The sequence below is a fragment of the Scyliorhinus torazame genome, chromosome 1, assembly GCF_047496885.1.
Source record: "Scyliorhinus torazame isolate Kashiwa2021f chromosome 1, sScyTor2.1, whole genome shotgun sequence".
NCBI lineage: Eukaryota > Metazoa > Chordata > Chondrichthyes > Carcharhiniformes > Scyliorhinidae > Scyliorhinus > Scyliorhinus torazame.
The window spans coordinates 289,834,464-289,858,653 of NC_092707.1; the positions used below are offsets into that span (position 1 = coordinate 289,834,464).

The 24,190-nt window shown below is 47.3% G+C and overlaps 1 protein-coding gene across 2 annotated transcripts in view; it reads right to left on the bottom strand.

Annotated features, from left to right (window-relative positions):
• b3gnt2b (UDP-GlcNAc:betaGal beta-1,3-N-acetylglucosaminyltransferase 2b) overlaps window positions 1-24,190 on the bottom strand; it is a 269,680-nt gene that overhangs the window by 39,101 nt on the left and 206,389 nt on the right. The window contains exon 1 of one of the 2 annotated variants that reach the window (XM_072507322.1): window positions 20,036-20,150. The exons of the other annotated variant lie outside the window; for it this stretch is intronic. The gene's annotated coding sequence lies outside the window, so the exon portion shown is untranslated. Of the gene's footprint in view, window positions 1-20,035; window positions 20,151-24,190 lie in introns of those variants that run through there. 2 annotated transcript variants of the gene reach the window in all.

Consider the following 24,190-nt stretch of genomic DNA (forward strand, 5'->3'; position numbering starts at 1 on the left):
AAATGAGCAGGTCTATCGATCTAAGCAAAGCTGGGCCCCAGCTGGAGTCCTGTTCATTCTGTATCTGAAAACTCGATAGATTGATCAAACTGGCGAATGAAACACATTCAAGAAAATCAATTACAAAAGACTTGAAACTATAAGCTACATTTAGTTAGTGCCTTTAACTTCAAAACTCATTCGCCGAGGACCCAGGTTCGATCTCGGCCCCAGTTCACTGTCCATATAGCGTTTGCACATTCTCCCTGTGTTTGCGTGGGTTTCACCCCCGTGACCCAAAGATACGAAGGGTAGGTGGATTGGCCATGCTAAATTGCCCCTTATTGGAAAAAAAAGAATTGGGTACTCTAAATTTATTTTTTTTAAACTTCATAACTCATCACCTGGTGTTTCATAGATCATAGCATTTACAGTGCAGGAGGCCCATCAAGTCTGTACCAACTCCTGGAAAGAGCACCCCACCCAGAGCCACAATCCCACCCTATCCCAACAACTAGCAAACCCACCTCACCCTTTGGACACTAAGAGGCAATTTAGCACAGCCAATCCACCTAACCTGCACATCTTTGAACTGTGGGAGAAAACCGGAGCACCCAGAGGAAACCCACACAGACACAGGGAGAAAGGGCTATAATAAAATCCAGGCTATAGTTTCCATGTTTATCTTGCGCTATTTTAAACATCCTTTCATGTTTTATTGTCTCAGTCCATACAATCATTACACAATACAGGTACACATAATGTTGACACATAATACAACTGGGCCAGATTTGCTGTAGGAGTAAGTGACTGTAATAATGTCTGCTGTTATTTAGACTTGTTCTTCCACGCTTTAATTTTTTGTTGTTGCTGAAAGTATGAGTTAATAGCGTCATAGTGAGAGTAACAGGGCACCAGACAGTCACCCAAGTTCGGAATCAGGCCCAGATCCCTGGCACTGTAAGCAGCAGTGCTAACCTCTGTGCCACCGGGCCGACCCGAGGGATAAATATTGGACAGATAGAAACATAATTAGACAAACATGGATGAAGAGCATAAGGAGATAATGTCAGGGAGGGTGGTGACACTTGGTTAACCGGGTAGATCGTTAAGGAGGAAAGAGAAAAGAGGCAGAAAGGGCTTTAGGAAGGGATTTGCAGAGCATGGGGCTGCTATCAGTGGAGCAAAGCAAGTGAGTGTTACAAGAGGCTAGTTTTGGACAATAAACACCAATAGAAATCTAGACAACATGAGATTTTCTTTTGTTATTCATTCATTCTGAGGATTGGGCATCACTGATCTACAAAGTCTCTAGTTGAGCAAAAATATCAAGGCTGCCATTCCGACTGTATTAGGTACTTTCCTTTGGTCGAGATGTTCTAAACTAAGACCCTGTCTGTTCTCTCAGACACCCACTCAAGATCCCATGGGCATTATTTCGAAGGGAGCAGGAAAATTAACACCAATGTTCAGTCCAATATTTATCCCTCAATCAACATAATTGAGTTAGATGATCTGATCATTATCACTGCTGCGTGTGGGATCTTGCTGTGTGAAAGCTAGTTGCCACGTTTCCTGCAGTACAACAGTGATCACACTTAAAGTGTGTGGGACATGCTGAGGTTGTGAAGGGTATGATATATATGCAAGTCTTTCACAATTCCTGAAACACTGCGATATTCTTTGCAGCAATTTTATTCAACAGTTTATAAGCTCAGTCAAGAGTTGGTATGGGACTGGAATCATACGCTGGTAGGATCAGGTGAAGACATTAGTGAACCAGTTCGGTGTTTATGTCAAGCCAACAGCTCCGTGGTCACTTTTACTGATATGAGCTTTTTATTTCCAGATCTTTTTCCAAACTGATTTCAAATTGACAAAACTGCCCCAGTGGGATTTGAACTCGCAACCAGGCCTCTGGATTACTCGCCCAGGAACATACGAAGAGCACGACCATATTCAGGCCTCTACTCTCCTCTACAATGGTCCTTTTGCTTTCAGTCTGGAGATCAAACTCGGACCATGTTTTTAAAGATACTGTTGACATCCACAGTAGCTTCATATCATCGCTGCTTTAGTTACTTAAAACGGCACAAATCCTAAAGTCAGGGTGGCACAGTGGCGCAGTGGTTAGTACTGCTGCTTACACTGCTGAGGACCCGGGTTAGATTCTGGTCCAGGTCACTGTCTGTGTGGAGTTTGCACATTCTCCCCGTGTCTGCATGGGTTTTACTCTGACAACCCAAAGATGTGCAGTGTAGGTGGATTGGCCATGCTAAATTGCCCCTTAATTGGAAAAGTGAATTGGGTACTCTAATTTTTTTTAAAAAAATAATTGGGTACTCTAAATTTTTTTTATTTTTTTTTAAATCAGTTAAAGGAGCTGGATTGATGTCCAAGGGGCAGGACCAGGATTGACGTCCGAGGGGGAGTAGGGCTGGATTCTCCGATTCTGCGGCCATGTCCGCAGGAACCGTCTGGTCTTATGACCAAAAAGACGGAGCCGCCCCTGCACCGATGCTCTGCCCACTGAGGGCTAGCAGCCCCGTCATGTAAAGGCTTTACCTGCTGATACGGATGCAGAATGGCCAGGTCCGTGGCCGCGCATGCACACAGCGGCAGCCTGCAGCGACCGCGCCATGCAACATGGCGCCAGCACGCGCGGACCCGGCCTGTCAAAAACTGCCCCCCTGTAACCGCCCTCGCCACCACCGGACCACCCCCTGCAGCCCCCGCCAAAGCCCCACCTTCCAGCGGTTCTCCCCCCACTCACAGCCGCCACGCGAGGTCCCCGGAAAGTGAGCGGACACGCACCCCACGCCGTCGGGGACTCGGAGCATATGGGGAGGGCCTCAGGTGACGTCCTGAGGCTGTCCCGACAGCGTGCGGCATACTCTTCCAGTACACCGATTTGGAAGGGGCGGAGCATCAGAAAAACAGCGCCGCCCCCGATTCCGACGTAAAAATGAATTCTCCGGCAGATCGCTGAACGCGATTTTGGCGCCGCTGATCGGAGAATCCAGCCCGTAATGTTAAAAATACAAGTGTAAGCCTTTGCGCATTAATGCGCAGAGTATTCGCAATAAAGTGCATGAATTGCACAAATAGATGTAAACGGATGTGATATAGTCAGGATTAAAAAGACATGCCTGTAGGGTGACCAGGGATGGGAACTGAACATCCAGGGGTATTCAGTATTTAGGAAGGGCAGACAAAAAGGAAAAGGTGTGGGGTTGCAGTGCTGGTTAAAGAGGGAATTAACATCTGCTGACGAGGGAGGGAACTGAACCAGGTAACAGGGAAGAGGTCGGGGCTGCCAAGAGGCGGACCAGGGGAGGCGCGGCACATGGGCAGGGGGTGGGCCCAAGAAGGGGGATGGCTGATCGCCTGGGGGTGCCCTCCAACCAGGCTGATCACCTGGAATGTTCGAGGGTTAAACGGGCCGGTCAAGAGGGCATGTGTGTTCGCGCACTTACGGGCTCTCAAGGCGGATGTAATGTTGCTGCAGGAGACACATTTGAGAGTGGCGGACCAGAACCGATTACGGAAGGGCTGGGTGAGCCAGGTCTTCTATTCGGGGCTTGACGCTAAGACCAGAGGGGTCGCGATCATGATTAACAAACGGGTTCAATTTGAGGCGGACAGCACAGTTGCGGATGGGGGTGGTAGATTTCTCATGGTCCGGGGTAAGTTTGAGGGGGTGAGGGTGGTCCCAGTGACTGTTTACGCTCCAAACTGGGATGATGTAGATTTCATCAAAAGGCTGCTGGGGAAAATCCCCGACTTGGATTCGCACAAGCTGATTATGGGTGGGGACTTTAATACAGTCCTTGATCCCGACCTGGATCGGTCATGCTCCAGAACGGGCACGGTCCCGGCAATGGCAAGGGAACTGAGGGGGCTCATGGAACAAATGGGGGGGGTAGACCCCTGGAGAATCAGTCGGCCAACAGGGAAGGAGTTCTCATTCTATTCACATGTTCACAAGGTTTATTCTCGTATTGACTTCTTTATTATGAGTAGGGACTTTTTGGAGGGGGTGAGGGATACAGAATACTCGGCGATCACTATTTTGGACCATGCTCCACATGGTCTGCAAAGAAAGTTATCAGCGCCCACAATGGAGGTTAGAGATGGGATTGTTGGCAGATGAGGGGGTGTGAGAGAGAGTGGGGAAATGCATGCAGAACTACCTGCAGGTCAACGATACAGGGGAAGTCTCAGCAGCGGTGCTCTGGGAGGCGCTGAAGGCGGTGGTGAGAGGGGAACTGATCTCAATCCGAGCCCATAGGGACAGAATGGACAGGGCGGAGATGGACAGACTGGTTCAGGAGATGATACGGACGGACAGGGAATATACGGAGTCTCCGAGGGCAGAGCAACTTAGGGAACGACGGAGACTGCAGGCGGAGCTGGGGGCACTATCCACTGGGTAGGCTGTAGAGCAGCTCAGAAAGGCCATGGGCGCGGTGTACGAGTATGGGCAGAAATCCAGCAGAATGCTTGCACAGCAACTTAGGAAGAGGGAGGCGGCCAGGGAAATAGGGACGGTAGTGGACGGGGCAGGGAACCGGGTTGGAGACCCGGCAGAATTGAACAGTGTATTTAGGGACTTTTACAGCAAGCTGTATAACTCGGAACCCCCCCACGGGGCCGGAGGGGATGAAGCGCTTCTTGGATGGGCTGACCTTCCCAAAGGTGGGCAGGGGGATGGTAGAGGGACTGGGGGCCCCGATTAGGGCTGAAGTAGTAATGGGGGGCCTGAAGGCCATGCAGTCTGGTAAAGCCCTGGGGCCGGACGGGTATCCTGTGGAGTTCTACAAAAGGTTCTCTGGGATAGTGGGGCCGGTGCTGGTTAGGGTGTTTAACAAGGCGAAGGACAATGGGGTGTTACCCCCGACGATGTCACAAGCCACCATCTCGCTAATATTAAAACGGGATAAAGATCCGGAAGCCTGTGGGTCCTCTCGGCCAATCTCCTTGATTAATGTTGACGCTAAACTACTGGCCAAGATCCTAGCGTCCAGAATCGAAGACTGTGTACCGGACGTGATTGTGGAGGACCAAACGAGGTTTGTAAAGGGCAGGCCAACCTAAGGCGGCTCCTCAATGTGATTATGATGCCCCCGGTGGGCAGAGAGGTGGAGGTAGTGGTGGCAGAGAGGTGGAGGTAGTGGTGGCCGAAAAGGCTTTTGACCGGGTGGAGTGGGACTATTTATGGGAGGTGCTGGGTGGGTTCGGGGAAGGCTTTGTGGACTGGGTTAGACTGCTATATCAGGCCCCGGAGGCTACTGTAAGGACGAACAGGACGACATCTGAGTATTTTCGACTATACCGTGGGATAAGACAGGGGCTGTCCCTCTCTCCATTGCTGTTTGCGTTGGCCATAGAACCGCTGGCAATTGCTCTGAGAGCGGCAAGGGGATGGAAGGGAGTGGTCCGGGGGGGGGGGGGGGGGGGGGGCGCTAGAACACAGGGTCTCGCTCTACGCGGATGACCTGCTTTCGTACGTGTCGGATCCAGTGGCAGGGATGGACGGGATTATGGAAATCCTAGGGGAATTTGGCCGGTTTTCAGGCTACAAGTTGAACATGGCAAAGAGCGAGATGTTTGTGGTGCAGGCGAGGGGTCCGGAGAATAGACCGAGGGAGCTACCGTTTAGGCTGGTTGGGGAAAGTTTTAGGTATTTAAGGATAAAAGTGGCGCGGGACTGGGGCAGGATGCATAAGTTGAACTTGTCTCGGCTGGTGGAGCAAATGAGGAGCAAGTTCCGGAGATGGGATGTGCTCCCGCTGTCACTAGCGGGGAGAGTACAGACAGTGAAGATGACGATCCTCCCAAGATTCCTGATTATTTTTCAGTGTCTCCCTATTTTCATTCCGCAGTCCTTCTTTAAAAGGATCAATAAAATCATCCTGGGATTTGTTTGGGCGGGGAAGTACCTGCGGGTAAAGAGGGGGATGCTGGAACGGAACCGTAGCGAGGGGGGACTGGCGTTGCCAAACCTCAGCAACTACTACTGGGCGGCTAACATAGCCATGATAAGGAAATGGATGGTGGGTACGGGATCGGTTTGGGAGCGGGTGGAGGCTGCTTCGTGCAGGGGCACCAGCTTGGCAGCCCTGGTCACGGCTCCTCTGCCGCTCCCGCCGTCCAGGTACTCCACCAGCCCTATAGTGGTGGCGGCTCTGCGGATTTGGGGCCAATGGAGGAAGCACGCGGGGGAAGTGGGAGCGTCGGTCTGGTCCCCAATATGCAACAACCACCGATTTGCCCCGGGGAAGATGGACGGCGGGTTTAGAGCATGGCGGAGGTGGGAAGGATGGGCAACTTGTTCCTGGAAGGGAGCTTCGCGAGCATGAGGGCGCTAGAGGAGAAGTTCGGGCTGGCAAGGGGAAATAACTTTCAGTACTTGCAGGTGCGGGATTTTGTATGTAGACAGGAAGTGACAATGTTAATTGATGAGGGAAGGGCTGTAGATGTCATATACATGGACTTCAGTAAGGCGTTTGATAAAGTTTCCCATGGCAGGTTAATGGAAAAAGTGAAGTCGTATGGGGTTCAGGGTGTACTAGTTAGATGGATAAAGAACTGGCTGGGCAACAGGAGACAGAGAGTAGTGGTGGAAGGGAGTGTCTCAAAATGGAGAAAGGTGACGAGTGGTGTTCCACAGGGATCCGTGCTGGGACCACTGTTGTTTGTGATATACATAAATGATCTGGACGAAGGTATAGGTGGTCTGATTAGCAAGTTTGCAGATGATACAAAGATTGGTGGAGTTGCAGATAGCGAGGAGGACTGTCAGAGAATACAGCAAAATATAAATACATTGGAGAGTTGGGCAGAGAATTGGCAGATGGAGTTCAATCCAGGCAAATGCGAGGTGATGCATTTTGGAAGATCTAATTCAAGAGCGGACTATACGGTCATTGGAAGAGTCCTGGGGAAAACTGATGTACAGAGAGATCTGGGAGTTCAGGTCCATTGTACCCTGAAGGTGGCAACGCAGGTCGATAGAGTGGTCAAGAAGGCATACAGCATGCTTGCCTTCATCGGACGGGGTATTGAGTACAAGAGTCGGCAGGTCATGTTACAGTTGTATAGGACTTTGGTTAGGCCACATTTGGAATACTGCGTGCAGTTCTGGTCGCCACATTACCAGAAGGATGTGGATGGTTTAGCGAGGGTGCAGAGGAGGTTCACCAGGATGTTGCCAGCTATGAAGAAAGGTTGAGTAGATTAGGATTATTTTCATTGGAAAGACGGAGGTTGAGGGGGGGGACCTGATTGAGGTCTACAAAATTATGAGAGGTATGGACAGGGTGGATAGCAACAAGCTTTTTCCAAGAGTGGGGGTGTCAATTACAAGGGGTCACGATTTCAAGGTGAGAGGGGGAAAGTTTAAGGGAGATGTGTGTGGAAGGTTTTTTACGCAGAGGGTGGTGGGTGCCTGGAACGCTTTGCCAGCGGAGGTGGTAGAGGCGGGCACGATAGCATCATTTAAGATGCATCTAGACAGATATATGAATGGGCGGGGAACAGAGGGAAGTAGATCCTTGGAAAATAGGTGACAGGTTTAGATAAAGGATCTGGATCGGCGCAGACTGGGAGGACCGAAGGGCCTGTTCCTGTGCTGTAATTTTCTTTGCTCTTTGTCCTTTCCATGCCTTCCACCAAGAGGGATCCAGGACAGGGTAGTTTCCAGGGGAGAGGTAGGAGAGGGGAGAGTCTCGGATATTTATAAGGAGCTTGTGGGAGCGGAGGACACAAGGACCGAGGAACTGAAACTCAAGTGGGAGGAGGAGTTTGGTGGGGAGTTGGAGGGAGGCGTATGGGCAGACGCTCTGAGGAGGGAAAATGCAACCGCAACATGCGCCAGGCTTGGCCTGATTCAGTTCAAGGTAGTTCACCGGGCCCACACGACGATGGCCCGGATGAGTAAATTCTTTGGGCTGGAGGACAAGTATGCTAGATGTGCAGGAGGACCAGCGAACCATGTCCACATGTTCTTGGCGTGCCCAAAATTCAGGGGGTACTGGCAGGGATTTGCTGACGTCATGTCCCGGGTCCTGAAAACAAGGGTGGCGATGAGTCCAGAGGTGGCGATTTATGGGGTATCGGAGAACCCGGGAGTCCAGGAGGGGATAGAGGCCGACGTTGTGGCCTTTGCTTCCCTGGTAGCCCGGCAACGAATACTGTTGGCCTGGAAGGACTCAAAGCCCCAAAGACCGAAGTATGGCTGTCGGACATGGCAAGTTTTCTCGGCTTGGAAAAAAATCAAGTTCGCCTTACGAGGATCACTATCGGGGTTCGCCCGGAGGTGGCAACCATTCATCGACTTCTTCGCGGGGAACTAATCGTCGGGGGGGGGGGGTAGAATAGTGTAGGGTAGGGGGGAAGAATAGGCGGGTCTATTCGCGAGAGAGGGACTGTTATTTGCACTATGTTTTTGTAATTGATATTTGCACACTAATGTATTTTGTTACTGTTTACAATGCCAAAAATACCTCAATAAAATTGTTTGTTTAAAAAAAAAGAGGGAATTGACACATTTGGGAGGAAAGATGTTAGCTCTGATGATGTGGAATCTGTGTGGGTTGAGTTGAGAAACACCATGGGGTAAATAACATTAGTGGGGGTTGTATATAAACCTCCAAAATGTAGTGGTGATGTTGGCATCAAACAGAAAATTAGAGACACATGTGATAAAGGAACATCTGAAATTATGTGTGACTTTAATCTGCATATAGATTGGGCAAATCAAATTACTAACAATACCGCAGAAGAGGTATTCCTGGAATGTAAATGGGATGGTGCTCTGGCTACTCTAGACTGGGTACTGTGTAATAAGAAAGGAATAATTAGTGATCTAGTTGCGCCACACCCCTTGGGATGAACGACAACAATATGATAGAATCCTTCATCAAGATGGAGCGTGATGTAGTTGATTCGGAGACCAGGGTCCTGAAACTAATTAAAGGAAACTACAACGGTATGAGGCACGAGTTGGCGATGATGGATGGAGGAACGTTACTTAAAGGGATGATGGTGGATAGGCAATGGCAAACATTCAAAGACACATGGGTGAACTGCAACAATTGTTCATTCCTGTCTGGCGTAAAAATAAAATGGGCAAGGAGACCAAACCATAGCTTACAAGAGAAATTAAGAGATAATATTAGATCCAAGAGGCATATAAATTGACCAGAAAAAACAACAGGCCTGAGAGTTGACAGCAGTTTAGAATTCAGCAAAGGAAGTGATTAAGAAGGGGAAAATAGAGTACAAGAGTAAGCTTGCGGGTAACATAAAAACGGACTGCAAAAACTTCTATAGGTGTGTGAATAGAGAGACTGTTGTAGACAAAATTTACAATCAGAAACGGGAATTTATAATGGGGAACAAAAATGGCTGACCAACTAAATACATACTTTGATTCTGTCTTCACAAAGGATAACACAAATAAAGTAGAAATGTTGGGGAACACAGGGTTTAGTGAGAGGGAGGAACTGAAGGAGGTCAATATTAATAGGAAAATGGTGTTGGGTGATATTGATGGGATTGAATGCTGATAAATTCCCAGGGCCTGATAATCTAAATCCCAGACTACTTAAACAGTCACAGAAAAAGTGGATGAAAAAGGTGGTCATCTTCAATGGACTCTGGAACAGTTCCTACAGATTGGAGGGTAGCTAATGTAACTCCACTATTTAAAAAGGGAGGTAGAGAAACAAAAACAGGGAATTATAGACCAGTCACTCTGATGTCGGTAGTGGGGAAAATGCTAGAGTCCATTATAAAAGATTTAATAGCAGTGCACTTGCACAACGGTCACTGAAGGCAAGCATGCAGGTGCAGCGTGGTAAAGAAGGGAAATGTTATGTTGGCCTTCATAGTGAGAGGATTCTACAGAAGCAGGGATGTGTTGCTGCAATTATACAGGGCCTTGGTGAGGTCACACATGGAGTATTATATGCAGTTTTGGTCACCTTATTTGAGGAAGAATGTTCTTGTTATGGAGGGAGTGCAGAGAAGGTTTACCAGACTGATTCCTGTGATGGTGGGACTGACATATATGGAGAGATTGAGTTGGTTAGGATTATATTAGCTGGAGTTCAGAATAATGTGGGATCTCATAAAAAACCTAGAAAATTCTAACAGGACTAGACAGGGTACATGCAGGAAGGATGTTCCTGATGGTGGAGGAATCCAGAACCAGGGGTCACGGACTAAGGATACAGGGTAAACTATTTAGGACAGAGACGAGGAGAAATATCGCATTTGGGGCTAAAGGATCAAAAAGATATGGGTGGAAAGCAGGGACAGGTTACTGAACTGGATGATCAGCCATGAACATAATGAATGGCGGAGCAGGCTTGAAACCCAAATGGTCTCCTCTTCCTCCTATTTTCATTCACCTCTTCATTCACCTAAGGAAGGAGCAGCGCTCCGAAAGCTAGTGACATTGAAACAAACCTGTTGGACTTTAACCAGGTGTGGTAAGACTTCTTACTGTGCTCACCCCAGTCCAACGCCGGCATCTCCACATCATCCTATTTTCAAGATCAATGTTTCTAAAATTTACAACTTGGGAGCAAAGCTTATTGCAACAATGTATACAGTTTAAACAAGATTGTGGATTATGACTTGAGGCTTCGTTAGTTTCCATTGCGCTCTGTACAAGGGCTAGCATACTTCTGATAACAATTAAAATTTTGTCCAACGGGCAAGTGCTGACAAGGGGCTTCAGCAGCAAGGTCACCATATTACTATTGAGGTTTTCACAATGTACAGGACAGAACCCCGACAGGCACCCCACCAATACAAGAATCCCGACACGTACCACAACATTACAGAACACTGACACATACCCCAATAGTACTGACCACCAACACACACCCAACATTACAGAACACGGACACACACCCCAACATTATAGAACACAGACATACCCCCCCCAACAGTACAGAACACCGACACACCTCCCAACATTACAGAACAACGACACACCCCAACATTACAGAACACTGACACATACCCCAATAGTACTGAACACCGACACACCCCAACATTACAGAACACGGAGACACACCCCAACATTATAGAACACAGACATACACCCCCCCCCCCAACATTACAGAACACCGACACACCCCAACATTACAGAACACGGACACACATCCCAACATTACAGAACACGGACAGACATCCCAACATTACAGAACACCGACACACCCCAACATTACAGAACACCGACACACCCCAACATTACAGAACACGGACACACACCCCAACATTATAGAACACAGACAAACCCCCCCCCCCCCCAACATTACAGAACACCGACACACCCCAACATTACAGAACACGGACACACATCCCAACATTACAGAACACGGACACACATCCCAACATTACAGAACACCGACACACCCCAACATTACAGAACACCGACACACCCCAACATTACAGAACACGGACACACACCCCAACATTATAGAACACAGACAAACCCCCCCCCCCCCAACATTACAGAACACCGACACACCCCAACATTACAGAACACGGACACACATCCCAACATTACAGAACACGGACACACATCCCAACATTACAGAACACCGACACACCCCAACATTACAGAACACCGACACACCCCAACATTACAGAATACAGACACACCCCAACATTACAGAATACAGACACACCCCAACATTACAGAACACCGACACACCCCAACATTACAGAACACCGACACACCCCAACATTACAGAACACCGACACACCCCAACATTACAGAACACCGACATACCCCAACATTACAGAACACGGACACACACCCCAACATTACAGAACACTGACACACCCCAACATTACAGAACACCGACGCACCCCAACATTACAGAACACCGACGCACCCCAACATTACAGAACACCGACGCACCCCAACATTACAGAACACCGACGCACCCCAACATTACAGAACACCGACGCACCCCAACATTACAGAACACCGACGCACCCCAACATTACAGAACACCGACACACCCCAACATTACAGAACACCGACACACCCCAACATTACAGAACACCGACACACCCCAACATTACAGAACACCGACACACCCCAACATTACAGAACACCGACACACCCCAACATTACAGAACACCGACACACCCCAACATTACAGAACACCGACACACCCCAACATTACAGAACACCGACACACCCCAACATTACAGAACACCGACACACCCCAACATTACAGAACACCGACACACCCCAACATTACAGAACACCGACACACCCCAACATTACAGAACACCGACACACCCCAACATTACAGAACACCGACACACCCCAACATTACAGAACACCGACACACCCCAACATTACAGAACACCGACACACCCCAACATTACAGAACACCGACACACCCCAACATTACAGAACACCGACACACCCCAACATTACAGAACACCGACACACCCCAACATTACAGAACACCGACACACCCCAACATTACAGAACACCGACACACCCCAACATTACAGAACACCGACACACCCCAACATTACAGAACACCGACACACCCCAACATTACAGAACACCGACACACCCCAACATTACAGGACACCGACACACCCCAACATTACAGAACACCGACACACCACAACATTACAGAACACCGACACACCCCAACATTACAGAACACCGACACACACCCCACAGGACAAAACACTGACACACACCCCAACAGGACAAAACACTGACACACACCCCAACAGGACAAAACAATGATACATAGACACCCCGACATTACAGAACACTGACACACACCAACATGACAGAACACTGACACACAGGCCTACATGACAGAACACTGACACACGCCAACATGACAGAACACTGATATGCATGCCAACAGTACAGAACACCGACACACACCTCAACAGAACACCGACACACACCCCAACATTACAGAACAGACACACACCTCAACATTACAAAATACTGACACACCCCAACTGTACAGAACACTGTAAAGCACCCCAACATGACAGAACACTGACACACACCCCGACATTACAGAACTCTGACACACACCCCAACAGGACAAAACACTGACACACACCTCAACAGGACAAAACAATGATACACAGACACCCCAACATGACACAACACTGACACACACGCCAACATGGCAGAACACTGACACACACGCCAACATGACAGAACACTGACACACACGCCAACATGACAGAACACAGACACACACGCCAACATGTCAGAACACTGACACACACGCCAACATGTCAGAACACTGACACACACGCCAACATGACAGAACACTGACACACACGCCAACATGACAGAACAATGATACACAGACACCCCAACATTACAGAACACTGACACACCCAACAGGACAAAACACTGGCACACATCCCAATAGGACAGAACAATGATACACAGACACCCCAACATTACAGAACACTGACACACACCCCAATAGGATAGAACAATGATACACAGACACCCCAATATTACAGAACACTGACACACACCCCAATAGGACAGAACAATGATACACAGACACCCCAACATTACAGAACACTGACACACACCCCAACAGGACAGCCCCAATATTACAGAACACTGACACACACGCCAATAGGACAGAACAATGATACACAGACACCCCAACATTACAGAACAATGACACACACCCCAACAGGACAGAACAATGATACACAGACACCCCAATATTACAGAACACTGACACACACCCCAACAGGACAAAACACTGGCACACATCCCAATAGGACAGAACAATGATACACAGACACCCCAATATTACAGAACACTGACACACACCCCAATAGGACAGAAGAATGATACACAGACACCCCAACATTACAGAACACTGACACACACCCCAACAGGACAGAACAATGAAACACAGACACCCCAATATTACAGAACACTGGCACACACCCCAACAGGACAGAACAATGATACACAGTCACCCCAATATTACAGAACACTGACACACACCCCAATAGGACAGAACAATGATACACAGACACCCCAACATTACAGAACACTGACACACACCCCAACAGGACAGCCCCAATATTACAGAACACTGACACACACGCCAATAGGACAGAACAATGATACACAGACACCCCAACATTACAGAACAATGACACACACCCCAACAGGACAGAACAATGATACACAGACACCCCAATATTACAGAACACTGACACACACCCCAACAGGACAAAACACTGGCACACATCCCAATAGGACAGAACAATGATACACAGACACCCCAATATTACAGAACACTGACACACACCACAATAGGACAGAAGAATGATACACAGACACCCCAACATTACAGAACACTGACACACACCCCAATAGGACAGAACAATGATACACAGACACCCCAATATTACAGAACACTGACACACACCCCAATAGGACAGAAGAATGATACACAGACACCCCAACATTACAGAACACTGACACACACCCCAACAGGACAGAACAATGAAACACAGACACCCCAATATTACAGAACACTGGCACACACCCCAACAGGACAGAACAATGATACACAGACACCCCAATATTACAGAACACTGACACACACCCCAATAGGATAGAACAATGATACACAGACACCCCAATATTACAGAACACTGACACACACCCCAATAGGACAGAAGAATGATACACAGACACCCCAACATTACAGAACACTGACACACACCCCAACAGGACAGAACAATGAAACACAGACACCCCAATATTACAGAACACTGGCACACACCCCAACAGGACAGAACAATGATACACAGACACCCCAATATTACAGAACACTGACACACACCCCAATAGGATAGAACACTGACACACACGCCAACATGACAGAACACTGACACAAACATCAACATTACAGAACACTGACACACACGTCAACAGTACAGAACAGTGACAGACACGCCAACATTACAGAACACTAACACACGCCTCAACAGGAAGGAACACTGACACACCTCAACAGGAAAGAGCACATGAGACACACCTCAGGATAAAAACTTTAAATATTTAAGAGAAGCCAAAGGAAATTATTGTACTTGACTTAACTCTGTAAAAAGCAGAATGAAATTCCAGAGTTCTCTCCTGTTCTCTCAATGTATTACACAATTTGCACAGCGGTCATCCTCCCAAATCCAAATACAGAAATCCCTACATTAGACGGTGACTTGTCAGACTTTACTACATTTATTTTCATGTTCAACAACAGCACCCAAAGTTTTTAATGGCCTCTTTAAAATTGCTATTGGTGCATTTCACATTCTGGGAGACGGAGATCGATCAGCTGACTGCGGACATCTCTACACCAAACCCTGCTCCTTCACGTTGGCCCCATGTTTCTGTGGTTGTGATTTTGCCACTGAAGGAGCCAGAAATTAGCAATAGCAACATTGTTGCTGACCTGATCTTTTCCACAGCCTGACTTTTTCCTGGCTGTCTCAGCACCTCTGGCCTTCTGTTCACACATGTGCTCTTTAGTAGCGACAGAGATTACAAAGCCTTCTCGAGCTTTCTTCCTAAACCGCTCTGCCTCAGAACTCAATATTTGCTCCATTACACCTTCCATCTAACTTTCCCATGATATAAACTACCCTGGACTGTTTATGGTACAAAGGTTTGGTAGAAGTGAAAGTCATTAGATAGTCATCTCGGGACAGTTGGTGAATTAACAGGGAATACAGAGCATTACCACACTGCACTCTGAAATCAAGGGTTCCAGACCCTCCACTCCAAGTTACAAATCTTTGCTCCTTTGCTGTGGGGAAACACAAGTGACTTTAGTTTTTCAACACCACAACATCTAAATTACAGGATACATTTTCTGCATACTGTTAGGAGATACACAATCCATATGCATCACCCAATGTCTATGTTTATGTATTTATATTGTGTATTAATAGCATGCTTTCTGTTTTTATGTATAGAGCGATCTGCCTTGACTGTATATAGAAGAATACTTTTCAATGTACCTCGCTGCACGTGGCAATAAATCTAAATGTCACTGTCAATCATTCAGCGCACTGGGGGCGACATGGTGGCACAATGGTTAGCAATGCTGCCTCATGGCACTAAGGTCCCGATTCGATTTTGGCCCTGGGTCACTGTGCAAACTCCACACAGACATTAGAATATTAGAACATTACAGCGCAGTACAGGCCCTTCGGCCCTCGATGTTGCGCCGACCTGTGACCCCATGACTTCCCGTGTCTCACCCCCACAGCCCAAGGATGTGTGGGGTAGGTGGATTGGCGACGCTAAATTGCCCCTTAATTGGAAAACAAAATTGGGAACTTTAAATTTATATTTTTCAAAATCATTCAGCGCTCTGGCCCAACAAAACTTGTAGGAGAATAAAATGTTTCTCATACTTTCAAAGAAAGGTAAACATCTTGCATGAGATTACAAAATAGTAATTTAATCAAGAGGCTAGAAAGACTTCTTGAACTAAATGTGTTGTTTTATTATCAGAAGAATTGACATTACTGGTTTAAAATCAATTCTGGCTGCAGCTCATGTGTTGCATACAGTGTACAGTCTGGTTAAACAATGCTTTTCTTTTCTTTTTAATATCCGGAATGCAGGATAGCACGGTACAAGAGTTAAAGATAAACTGAAGAATATAGGGATTGAAGGTTTATGGCATTACAAACCGGTACTCAGTGTAGCATGAAGACATTTTCTCAGCATTGCTTTACATATTAGTGCCGTCAGGTTGTAAAGCCAATAAAGGTAGGTGAGTGAAATTTACATCTCGTTGCATAGTCAAAACCAGATTTCTGATTACAATTTTGCCCAACCAGCCCTTGTCTGGTATTTTGCAATTTATGTTGTACATTGTATACATGGATTGAGTGTAGAAACTGATAGATGCACATCTTAAGCACACCCCAATGAAATCACTTTATGCATAAGAGAGACAATATGACAACTTATATTTATTTATTTTATTAACATACAGTGCAGGAGGCCATTCGGCCCATCGTGTCTGCGACGACCCACTTAAGCCCTCTCTTCCACCCTATCCCCCTAACCCCTCCTAACCTTTTTGGACACCAAGGGCAATTTAGCATAGCCAATCCACCTAACCTGCAAGTCTTTGGACAGTGGGAGGTAACCAGAGCACCCGGAGAAAACACACGCAGAAACTGGGAGAACGTGCAGACTCCACACAGACAGTGACCCAGCGGGGAATCGAACCTGGGACCCTGGCGCTGTGAAGTGCTAACCACTATGCTACTGTGCTGCCCCACTATCTGGCTGCATCACAGCCTGGTACGGCAACTGCTCGGCCCAAGACTGCAAGCAACTTATATTTATATAGCATCCCACGTCACTTTACAAGAGCATTATGAAACAAAATATGACCAGGCCACAGAAGGAGACATTAGATGAGATGACTGACCAAAAGCATTGCTAAAGAGGTAGATCTTACAGAGTTGTCTTAAAGGATGAAGTGAGTGAGAGGTGTAGGGAGGAAATTCCAGTGCTTTAGGCCAGGCTCAGCCACCATGGTGGAGCAGTTATAATTGGGAATGTTAAAGAGGCCAGGATTAGAGGAGCACAGCTATCTGAGGATTGTGAGACTGGAAAGTAGAAGTTGGGTCATGGGGCAAGTTGAAAACAAGGATGAAAATTTTAAAATTGACACATTGTTTAACCAGGAGCCAATGGACACAGGGCAGATGGGTGAATGACATTTGATGTGAGTCAGGGCATTGTCAGCATTGTTTTAAATGGCCTGAGGTTTACAGATAGAATATGGAAGGCCAGGCCAGCCAAGAATGCATTTGAATAGTCTACCCTAGAGGTAATGAACGCATGGATGAGGGTTTCCACAGCTAAATAGTTGAGGTAAGAGTGTAGAAGTACCATGGAGGTGAAATAGACGGCCTGAGTGATTGTGTGGATACGTTGTTGAAAACTCATCTCAAAAATGATACAAAATCTTCTCTGAACAGGCTGGATCACAGCACAGCTTCAGACAGGGATGGAACTGATGCAGGGTTTGACTCCAGTCTTTCCAATATTACCAGATGTCAGATCAGCAGCCTAACAGTTTTACTGCGCGGGGGGGGGGGAGAACAGCGCAGAAGTGGGAAGATAAGCCACTGATGTTGAAAATTGTGACGACAATAAAAGAGATGAATGGAATAAGTGATTTAATGCATCCTTGTACAAAACAAGGATTCCATTTCAGATCGTTGAGCCAACAAGTAAAGCAGTTATCAAAAAAAGGTACTCAGTGAAAATATAACTCCTATTTATTCAAGCTATTTCCTTAAAACCAGGACCTACAATGGACACTAATGAAACTGTTAGGCCCGATTTCAGTAACAACTAATTTCCCCAAAGCAGGGCTTCAAACATCACACAGAATCAGTGAACAAAAACACATTAGCAAATAATAAAATTTCCCCTCTGACAGCACCCAACTGGGATATTCCTGGACCCTTAACCAACAGACAACAAGAGGCTTCAATCTGTTAAACTCCAGGTACAAAAAGCACTGCTTGAACAAATCCCAGATGATAGATCAATTCCTGTCGGCACAATTAGCAGCTACATACAACATAACTAGGATGAATCACAATTTGACACAATGCATATTTTTGACCTTTGCATGATTTCCCAAAAATGAGAATAACTTTTGTTTTTCCCAACTTTGGCTGACTGTGGAGAGTTATGTGGAACATACTGCCTGTACAATTTTCCTTGCAATATGGATATAAGCTGTCTGTATGCAGTGTCCACAATATATTTTAATTTATACTGTGATAACCTCTAAACCCATACAATTTTTTTTTAAACTTCATTAGTTTGGTAGTCAGTAAAGTTTGGCTTGGGGAAACCGTTTATTTGGAACAAATGTACCACATGCTAATTCTGGGTCATGTGAAACTCCATTTCACCATTCACCCAATTAAAATATGCATTCTAAATCATACGCAGATAATGTTGAAAAAAAGCTATTAAAATAATACTCACCAAATATTAAATTAAGATTATGACATATCATTCCTATAAACCCATTAACAGTGGTGCTTCATTCATTAGCAATTGAAAAGCTGCATTGCAAATTCTGGCTTCTCCAGAAGTCCTTCGATGTGGGAATTTCTATATTATTCTTATAAATTGCCAAAACTCAATTATTGGAATTAAACCGATATAAGACACATAAACATCATAATCATTGCTCTTACTCTACGTACCCTATCCCCAAGAACCAATTTAAACAATCCCTTCAACACACCGAACAAAGTAGTTCTTTGGGCAACATGTGCCTTTTCTTTAACCTTGAAGCTTATTTTTCTTGCATTCGATTTTTTAAAAATTCTTTCTACAAATTGCAAACTCCCTCACAAGAAGGCAACAGCTGGAATCCGCTGTGTGGCGAGCCACTGAGGGACTCACAAGCACACAGCAGGACTACCTGGCAATATTTCCCCGTCCCAATAAACCGGGGGGGGGGGGGGGGAATAAATCACTGGGGTGGGATGGGGTGGGGGTCAGTCCCATTGCCCCCCGTGGGGTTTGGCAGCGGTCAGTGTGTGACCCTTCTTATCGTTTTAAACAGAAAGGTTCACTTCATTGATCACTGATGTCCAGATTAATATTGATCATTAATATCGATGTTATTGATTAAACATTGTTTTTTTAATGAGTGATAGTTACAAATAATGCTACATTGATTGTTGTAAATATTGATCATTGATATTTTGAATCATGTTCTTATTGTGGCCCCTGTTTTCCCCCTCGGTTCTCGGTCGTTTTCATATAAACTGCCGCTTCCAGCCGGGGGGGGGGGGGGGGGGCGGAGACCGAGAGAGGCCGGGACCCGCGGCCGGGGATCCCCCGAGTGGAGGCTCCCCACCGCCGCCTTTCAGCCAGTGGGAGTCCGGACTCAGCTCCCGGAGGGGGGAGGGGGGTGAAGCCGCCTACCTGCCGCTTGACGCCGGATCCGGTCCCACTCCGGCCCCTCGCACAACCGACAGCAAAACCAGAACGAGACTGGAACGGGGGGCCGGCTGAGGGGGCGGGGTCTTGGGGTGGGCGGGGTCTGAGTGAGGGGGCGCGCTCTGGCAGTGGGTGGGGTGTAGGTGAGCGGGGCGGGGTTTGGAAATGGGCGGGTCTGAGTGTGCGGGGTGAGGTCTGAGTGTGCCGGGTCCGGAGACTGGGGCGGGGTCTGAATGTGGGGCGGGGTCTGAGAAGGGCTTGGTCTGAGTGGGGCGGGGTCTTATCGGGTGAGGCGGGGTCTAAGTGGGTCGGGGCCTTAATGGGCGATCAGAGGGAGTGGGGCGGGGTCTGAGTGGGCGCTGTGTGTGGGAGTGGGGCGGGGTCAAATTTAGGGGTGGGGTCTGAGTGAGTGTGTCGGGGGTCTGCGAGAGCGGCGGGTCTGAGAGAGTGGGGGCGGGGTCTGAGTGAGTGGGGCGGGGTTCTGAGAGTGGGGCGGGGTCCGAGTGAGTGGGGCGGGGTCTGAGAGAGAGGGGCGGGATCTGGGAGGGGCGGGGTCCGACAGAGTGGAGCGGGGTCTGAGAGGGGCGGAGTCAAATGATGTGCGGGGTCTGTATAAATGGTTGCAATAAAGGTTGCAGGACTGAGAGAGAGCGGGGCCTGGGAGATGGGCGGGGTTTGAAGAGAAGGGCGGGGTCTGGAGAGAAGGGCGGGGTCCAAGATGGGCGGGATCCGAAGAGAAGGGCAGGACCGGCATGGGCGGGGTCAGAAAAGGGCGGGGTCTGGAGATGGGGGTGGTCTGGAGAGGGTAGTTTCTCGGAGCTGGGTGTGGGAACGAGGTAGGTCCGAAGAGGAGGGGCCAGGAATGGCACGATGCACGTGGAGGGACGTGGCATGTGTACCTCAGGCCCCGCCCCTAACTGAGTCCTGTCAGAATGTGATAGCACACACACGCACATGCGCCTGTTCTAAACGCTGCTCTGGCAGCTGCGCGTGTGCATAGTTATTCTTGACAAACGCTGGGAATTGTCAGTATTAGGCATGCGCAGTAACTGCTGGTAATTGTGGATAGAGGGGCCGAATGGCCCGGAGAGAGGGACTCAGGCCCCGCACTAGGAAAATGTTAACAATCCATAGTTGGTTTGTAGTTTTGGAAAACTATATTTGTTGAAACATCAGCAACAAATCCAGCAATAATTAAATTAGTGCCTAAATCACATTGTTAGACTTGAAACATGATTTCTGTTTTTAGATCCACAGATGCTGAACACAAAAGAACACAATAAATAGAAGTAGGAATAGGCCACCAGGCCCTTCAAGTCTGCCCCACCATTCAATATGATCATGGCTGACCTATGCTGGTCTCAACTCGTATTTCGGGGTAATTTCCCCACTGCTCGATCTGTCAAATATTTATCCACCTCCACTTTAAATACTCCTAATGATCCAACCTCCACCTCTCTCCGGGGCAAGAAATTCCAGAGATTCACAACTCTATGCGAGAAGGACTTTTTATGTACCTCAGTTTTAAATGATTGGCTCTTTTTCTTGTAGCTATGTCCCCTTTTTCGAGACTTTCTCACTAGTGAAAATATCTCACCATCTACCCTGTCAAGCCCTGTAAGGATCTGATATGTTCGAATAAGGTCACCCCTCACTCTTGATAAAATGATAGAATTCCTACAGCGCAGAAGGAGGCCATTCAGCCCATCAAGTCTGCACCGACTCTCCGAAAGAGCATCCTACTGTTGTATTCTGTGATCTTCTCCAGCAATGTATCTACAGAACTGCTGGTGACTTAGCCAGTACTAGGATTTATTAATGACAAGGTAATGCTCAGATGCAGACCAAGTTATCATAGAGTTACATTAGACTCTCCTGGAACTACCCTTATGTGCGAATGTCCTCATGTACACCTTACAACCTTCTGTGTGTAGCCGGACTTCTATCCGACGCCACCTTCTGGTGGGAGGTCACACTGCTGAGTACATGGCCACCTGCTGGAGGGAGATCACACTGCTGAGTACATGGCCACCTGCTGGTGGGAGGTCACACTGCTGAGAACATATAATATTATCTCCAGGTTGATCACCACATCCCTTTCCTTAGGAGATATTGATGTTTGTGTACAAACAGGCTTACTATCTTTACTTTATACATTTGTAACATGCATAAACACTATAAACAGATTTAACTAGGGTGTTCATAAACATAATATGCCTGGTCGGTATCTGTCCCTTTCCCACAGCTCATTGTGCCTCCCTCACGGGATCGCCCCTGTGATCACTTGGGCTATTACAAGCCTGTTCGAAGACTGGTTTTGTGGTCGGTCTCTTGCTTCATATCCTTTGAACACTGCCTTTTGAAAGCATGTCTCCTTAATGGGCGCATGTGCGTCACCAGCTTCTTCTGTTTCTGTTTCTTCCCACGATGCTGTTTGCTGCTTCGTTGTATGTTCTCTGTCTCTTCTGTCTTTGGCTTGTCAATCATAACATCAACATCTCTTTTATTTTTGTGGGTAGGATGTTCTCCCATTATTCTCCTCTTCCTCTTTTTTGTTTTAATGATCATCTGACAAATTCGTCCTTTTTTATGTCTGGGTTTGGCAACCCCTGTTTTAGTGCTGGTCTGCACCCTGTGCATGGAAGTGTGCGGATCCTCAGTTGGGCCCTGTGATGCCAGCGTGCCTCCATGGGATTGTGTAGCCATGCCCAATCTGCGTCCTCATCTAGAAGTTGGAAAGCCTCACTCTCTGGTGCTTGGGTGGAAGTCACATCTATAACATCAGGTGCTGTCCCTTCTTGGCTTGTTGGAACAACGATTAAAGTCTCCTCCTCACGGGAAATGACGATACAAATGCTCTCTGGTCTGATGATCCAGGTGATGGATCATCCTGGTCTTGCTCTAGTATATATGTGTGATCCGACGAGCTACATAGTGATATTGTCATCAGCTCCTCCAACTCATCTTCTGGTGGAATAGCCTTGAGGATCCAGGAGTCGACTACCGGAACCACTTCAGAGGCCTGAAACGATTCATCAAGTACCTCTGGAGCAACTTTCTCCAAGATTGATACAATATCGTCTGTGACTAGCTTGTGCAAGAGCTGTTGCTCCGAGATATCAGCTACTGTGATATCACATTTTATTTTGGAGTGCGCCATCTCAGACCTTTCACACTTCTCGGTGTCCTGCGTTGTCTGGGCATCCCTTGTGACCACCTCGTCATTCCCGCCAAATCACCGGAGCAGCGCTTCTCGGGCCATTGTTTCTGCAAAAAAGATTTATGAACATTTCATAGTCGTCTTCATCTGGCGCACCTTCCACACCTTTGCATTCCGCATCATCTTTGAAGTCACCATATATATCTCCGTCGTATTCATCATCGGATTCAGCATCGTCTGCAATGATTTCTCCTGTAAGATGCAACATTGCACACGGAATTATGCATTCGCGCAGAAGGCAGCCAATTTCAAAGTCAGTATCGAGTTTTGCTGCTGAACTCTTGTTCAACACTGTGGAACTTCAGGAGGATTAGTTTTAATTGCTTTCAATGTGACATTTTTGCCCTCCTTCCAGTCGATCTTACATGATTTCTAGCTCGTCAGGGAATTAAGATTCAAGCTTGTCGGGCCACGATTCCATATGGTATATTTACATAATCACCTCATTTATAAAATACTCATTAGTCTTGAACATAAACTCCAGAGTGAAGCTCATTGGCTGTTCATGCTCTGAACATTTAACATTCGCATCTTGTAGATGCTTTAATACAGGCTCATCATGCTCCTGTATCATACCACTGAGTACATACACCTTTTTGAAGACTGTAAACTAGAAGCCTGGAATGCTCTTTAGCTCTTCCGTCTCTTTGGCTGATTTGTCATCCATGGGTTTCTGCTGAAATCCTCCTCAAATGACTGCACTATCACAACTTGTAGGGATTTGTAGTATTCGGCTGGCCACCCATCTTCTGGGACGTACAGTCGCTCAACTAAGTACAGGGATAGGGCGACACGGTTAGCACTGCTGCCTCATGGCACCAATCCTGGTCCCGAGTCACTGTCCATGTGGGGTTTGCGCATTCTCCCTGTGTCTGTGTGGGTCTCACCCCCTTAACCCAAAGATGTGCAGGGTAGGTGAA